The sequence below is a fragment of the Leptonychotes weddellii genome, chromosome 8 (assembly GCF_054177405.1).
Source record: "Leptonychotes weddellii isolate Sample4059 chromosome 8, ASM5417740v2, whole genome shotgun sequence".
Lineage (NCBI taxonomy): Eukaryota > Metazoa > Chordata > Mammalia > Carnivora > Phocidae > Leptonychotes > Leptonychotes weddellii.
In genome coordinates, this window is record NC_138376.1 from 24,951,082 (window position 1) to 24,957,081 (window position 6,000).

Here is a 6,000-nt window from a genome sequence, read left to right on the forward strand (position 1 = left end):
CCCGCCAACCAGTTCAGCCCATGAAAGGCCCAACCCTGACCTTCCCCCTCCCCCAGAGCCAGAGCCCAAATCTCTTCCACCCGCCAGCCCCCACTTCCAGCTCCCACTTCCGTGCAGACCCCCAGGCCTCTCCTTCCTGCCCCAACTCGCCCTGCCCCCACCTACCTCCCCCCTCCCCAGTCTTCTGGCACAATCCAAGTGGGCAAGTGTCTTTGTTTGCAGCTGGTGCCATTGTGGGCTTCCCGGCTAATGTGCTTTCTTCCTCTCTCCTCCTTCTTCCTGTCCCCCCCTCCTTAAATAAGACGGCCACCCCCTCCCCAGCACTGCCCTGCCAGGCCAGGGCCCAGACTGGCTTAGCAAGTCAAAGAGCAGACTCACTGTCTGGCACGGCCACGAACATGACCACGCTGGTGGGTGACACTCCCCTCCCTAGTAGGCCACACTGAAGCCAGGCAGGGAGAAGGGGCGGTGACACCTGAGAAGTAATCACTCACTAGAAACCTAAGAATCCGGGTCAAGTCCCCAATCTTGATTTCTAAAGATCTAAAATCACTGGTAAAGGTGTGAGCCACAGCACTGACAGTGTTTTTACTAGAAGTCACAGCCCCCACCAGAAAACAAGTGCGGGGGACTAGTTCCTGTCCCCCTGAGGGTAGGGGACAGAGCAGGACCCAGACTGGGACCAGCAGCTGACCGAGCTCTCCTGGGACTCCCCGGGCCACAGCCAGTACTTTCTCCAGAACAAGGAGGCTTCACTAGACACCACAGCCAGCTAGTCAGCACGGCTCAGCCCAAAATGGCATGGGCTGGCATTACGGGCTGGCATTTCCCAATGACTGCAGATAATATCGACCTTAATTGAACGGGGTCCAGATAATGTCATTACGCACTGCGTTCCCCAATTTATTTAATATACGTGTGTACACATATCTTTATGCCTCACTGCTGCCGCGAGATTGCTAAACGGTGAGGTTAATAATAAAACATTTCGACGGGAGTCATCAGCTTTAATTTAAGGGGTGATTTTTACTATCCTTGTGGTGCTCGTTTTTCCAAGGAGCCAAGAAAAACAACGGACAGGCTGGAAGAGGCCCTCTCAGGCCCGCGGGCTAGGAGGCGGGCTGGGCAGGGCTGTGGGGTAGTCTTGTCTTTTCCAAGCAAGTTCTAGCTAGCGTTGGTGGTATAGTGGTGAGCATAGCTGCCTTCCAAGCAAGTTCTGCTGATACGCCTCCTTCTCAGGAGCAGGCTTGGGCAGGGAAAGAGAGGTGGAGGGAGCGGAGGCCGAAGCCCCCCACCCCCAGCTTGACTCCAGGACTGGTGGGGAGAAGGAAGCTTGCCTGGCATGCAGAGCTGCGGCCCTGGAGTTGGGCTGGGAGGCAGCAGGGGGACACTGGGAGAGAGGCAGGGCGAGAGGACAGAGGGAGGCCAGAAGACGGTAGACAGCCAGGAAAGGAACGAGTTCCCAGGACCCGGGAAAAGGTGGCCTGCCCTGCTGCAAGGGCCAAAGGCAGTGAAATTTCTCAATTAATTTCTGATAGTCCCCTGCTAACTACGGCAGAGTTGACATGAAAACAAGCCCTCCTTGCTCTTTCCAGGAGCAGACACCAGGCTGGGTGGGAGCCACACAAAGCTAGCGTCCTTGGCTCCAGGCCGGGCGGCCCCCCCGTGGGAAGCCCCTGGGTCTCCTCCCTCAGGTCGGCCCAGCCAGCCGGCAGCTCTCTGGCAGCCCCCATGAGCAGGGCCCGAGTCCTGATGCAGCCCCCAGCCCCACCGGCCCCCCAACCCCACACCTTCTCCGGGCTGCAAAAGGCAGCTTCCACTCTGCAGAAGTAAGATAACCTTCTGTCCCGCAGCCGGCGGGGCCCAGCTGCCCAGGCTGCCAGTGGGGCCTGCCCACTGCCAAGTTGGGTTCTCGGCCAAGCAGAGGAGGACAGCAGGGTGGACAGATGTCTTGGGGTGGGTGGTAATTAGGGGCTGCCGGCTCCGCACTTGTCTAGGGAAGAGGATGTGTCTGTTGGCTGTAATTATCAAGCGCAGAAACCCGCGGGTACCAGCCCCCCATCTTTTCCTGCCAGCAATGCCCCCCGCAGCAGGGTGGGTTTGGGTGGGGCCAAGCATCCTGGAAGCTGGGCCGGGGGCCCCTCAGAGCGTTCCTGGCCTGGGCCCACCCCCCAACGCTTCCCGCTAGCACGCTGCTCACTCTCGCTCACTCCCTCACTGGTGCCCTCACCTACCTCAGGCGGCCTGTCTGCCGCTCCTCCCGGGGACGTCACGCCTCCAACAGAATGAAGCCGCCCAGACGCAGGGTGGGGGAGGGGGGATGAGGGAGGAAGACAGCGGCCTACGCTAGGCCACTGAGGCCGAGAAAGCAGCTCAACTCCTGACGTGCTCCCGCCTCCCCTCCTCCCCCTCTGCCTGCTCAGGACCCCTTCTCTGTGCCTGCTGCCTGCCCCCCTCCATCCCATGTATCTCTCTCCTGAGACCCCCTGCCAGTAGAGCATTCTTTGGGGTTCAGCATTGCCATCTCCCTCTCTGGGCCTCTCTTAAATGCAGATGTCCCAGGGAGGGGTAGCCCTTGCTGTAACCAGGACCTCAGGGGGATCTAACTTTTTGGTATTTTCGTCTCTGAGAGATTGAAGGTGGTGACAGGTGGGGGAAAGTTTATGGCTAATAGACAGAAGTTGGAGGAAGGTGAAGACAGAGGTCACCTAATTCATAAGTGGGCAGGCATGCCCATCCAAGGCTAAGCAAAGGCTCAGGGGCACCAACCCCAAAGGCCCCCCACCCCATGCCAAGAACAGGACTCTGACTAACGCCTAAAGAGGCCCACCAAGTGGTCCCCTGCAGGGACCAGGGGAAGGGACAAGGGCTCTGACCCCCACTCTCCACTGTAGACACGTTCTCTTCAGGGGCCCTCACTACTGGCCCCCAGAGCCTGCCCAAGAGAGGTGACCACACCTGGAGCCTCCAGACACCTCTGTGGGAATTCTGTCTGCCACCTCAGGAGAGGTCACCAGGAAAGGCTCCCTGCCATTCCTCACCTCTTGGTTGAAGTTCTCCCACCACCCAGGCACTGGCCTGGAAGGAGCTCATGCAGACCCAGAGCCTGAGGCCCCGCATCCCCTGTGGATCTCAGGGAGGAATGTGGGGCAGACCCAGCGCTCACCCTGGGGGAGTGGGAAGATGGGAATTAGAACATTCTTAATTTCCACCATGAGCTGGCCCCAGGGATGTGAGGCTGAGCAGCAGGCTGTGGGAAGGGGATGCCCAGTATGAGGACTTGGAGCACCGGCCGCCTTGCCTGCCCTGGGCCCCCACTCTCACCCCAGAATGGAGAACTATGATGGGAACACACACACATACACACATACACAGGACTCCCTCCCCCGTCACCGAGAGCTTTCCGACAGACGACAGAGGGTCAGACACACTAACCACCGCTCCAACAAACACGTGGATTCCGGCACCCCACTCGGCAAGCCCAGCTCAGTCCCGCAAAGCAGCTCTCCCCGCACCCAGGGGCAGGCATGGTGACAAGAGGGGTAAGGAAACAAGGAGCCTCCTCCAAAAAGGACCTTAAGTCTGAAGGAGGGGGTGTCACTCGTGGCCCGGGGGCAGGGGGCGCTCGTACGTTGGGCCTCAGGACTCCCGCCGCTGCTACCGCCGCCCCATTTCAGCACAAACAGCCTCAGACCGCCCCGGTGCGGGGGCGCCGCTCTCGGTCCGGGCCTCCACCTCGCAGCCCCGCCCCCGCGCGGGGAGGGGGCGCTGCCAGTTCCTGGGCGCCGGGGAAGCCCGACCTCGGAGGGGACCCCCCAACACACACACACACACACACACACACACACACACACACACGGCCTGGCCACCCTCCCGGCGGCCCCGGTAGAGGCTCGGGTTCACCAGGGTCCCGGAGAGGGTCGGTGCCGAGTATCCGTGGAGCACCTGACCCTGATGTCCCGGGGCCGCGGGGAGACCCCAGACCCTAGAGCGCCGTCCCAACCCGCCGCGGCCCCGAGCGAGCGGCTGCCGGGCTCGGCCGGTGGCGAAGGTGGCGCTGGGGCGGCCGGGGGAGCGGGACGCGGTGCAAGGGAAAGGAGCCGAGCGCGCGAGGCTGGCGCTGCCAGCCCTGCCGCCGGGAGCCGGCGGGGAAGGGGTGCAAATAACGCCCCGCGCCCCCGCCTGCCCTGCCCCTCCGCAGAGGGGGCGCGCTAACGCCGCCGCCCCCACCTGAGAGCTGGCCCGACCCCCATCCGGCAGAACCCGAAATACCCCCCCTACACAGAGACACTTTCCCCCAGGCCCGCAAAAAAAAAAGCGGCTGCCCCATTGCCTCCCTCGGGGGCATTCGGAGAGCCTGCCCCAGCCCCGAAGGGAGACCCTCCAGCCTCGGTCCCGCGCCCTCCAGCCCCGAGAGCTCGGGTCCGCCGGCCCTCCTCCGGGCAGCCCTGAGCGCGGGAGCTCGCCAAAGGCCACCTCCCCGAGCCCCGATGTCCCCGCCGCAGTCCGCGCCCCAGAGGCCGGAGGGCACGGTCCCCTCCGCCGGTTCCCCACGGGCCACAACTCACCGCGCGCCGGCGAGGTCTGAGCCGCGGCGAGGGGTCGGTTCCGCTCCCGCCTGCCCCGGGGGCGCAGAGAGGCGGCGGCGGCGGAGGCTGGCTGCTCGCGCTGCCCAGAGCCCGGGCCGCGGCGGACGGCGCTGACGCTGCGGACCGAGCCGGGCGCGGAGCCGCCCGGAGTCCCGGACGCAGCGGGGATGAGCTGGCGGCTGCCCGGCCGGAGCTGCCTCCAAGCGCGCGGCGTTCTGCTGCCTCTCCGGCGAGAGCGAGCCAGCGAGCTAGGGAGCGGCGGCCAGCCCTGCTCCGGCCCCGCGGAGCCCGGCGTCCGAGCCGAAGGGAGCGGGGTCCAGCCGGGAGCTCCGGGCGGGGAAGGGAGTGGAGCGGGAGCCGACCGGCGAGCGCACCCGGCTGAGATGCGGGCGTCCGGCGGCGCCGCGGCGGCGGCGGCGGCGGCAGCAGCAGCAGCAGCAGGAAAAAATGAGAGCGAGCGAGAGAGCGCGCTGGCGAGCGAGCGAGAGACAGGGGGAGCGAGGAAGACGCGGAGAGGGGAGGCTGCGGGAGGGGGCGGGAGCGCCCGGGAGCACGAGGGGGCGAGGGGACGGCAGCCGCTCAGCCCCCGCGCCCACTGCCGCTGCCGCACTCGGGGAAGGCGCGAGCCCAGCCCGGCAAGTTTGCGCGGCGAGTGCGGGCCGAGCGCGCCGCGCTTCCGCCGGCCTTTTAAAGAGAGAGAACCTGGGCGCCCACCCCCCGACCCCGCACCTCCACTGCGGGAAGGCCGGGGCTCGCAAAGCGCCCCTCCACCCCGCCACACCCGCCGCGCAGTGTTTCCCCCTCCCGCTACGCCCCACCGGCGCCCTCTCCTGGAAGCCCCCTTCCTTGCCCCCTCCCCCCCACACACACTGCGGGTGTCAGCTCAGCCACCCGAGGATGTGTCGGGGGCCCTCCCGACTCCAAAGGTCGAGGGTCAGGGAACACAGCCTCCGACACACACCCTGAGAAGTACAGCAAAGCGCGGCGATGCAAAGGGGTTGCGCTCCTCCCCACCCCTGTGCGTCACTAGAACCCCCACCCGCAGGGCCTCTTCTCACACATCCGCATGCACGTGGCGTAAGCCCCATGTGGCATGTTCATTTGCACGCCCCACCACTCCCGGTGCGAGCCTAGCACGAAGGGGGGAAACTGAGGCCCCGTGAGACAATTCCATTTGCCCCTAGTCTCACAGCCTGTCTGGAGGGCCCCTTTCCGCTGAGCCCCCCTCCTCCCCGGAACCCCACTAGGCTAGGGGAACCCCCAGCCCATGGTCCACAGCCTGCTGGTCTCCCTCCAGCACTGGTTTGCAAAGTGTAACAGGTGGCCTGGCCAGTAGGCCAACACAAGCCGGGAAAGAATCCCTCAGTCAGGGAGAAGCTGGAGCCCCAGCAATCCTCCCGGGCAGGCGGGG

At 64.9% G+C, this 6,000-nt stretch overlaps 1 protein-coding gene across 3 annotated transcripts in view; it reads right to left on the bottom strand.

The window, feature by feature from the left end:
• Positions 1-4,650, bottom strand: part of GRM4 (glutamate metabotropic receptor 4) — a 117,966-nt gene extending 113,316 nt beyond the window's left edge. For all 3 annotated transcript variants that reach the window (XM_081828017.1, XM_081828015.1, XM_081828016.1), the window contains exon 1: positions 4,569-4,650. The gene's annotated coding sequence lies outside the window, so the exon portion shown is untranslated. The remainder of the gene's footprint in view (positions 1-4,568) is intronic.
• Between the last annotated feature and the right edge of the window lie 1,350 nt (positions 4,651-6,000).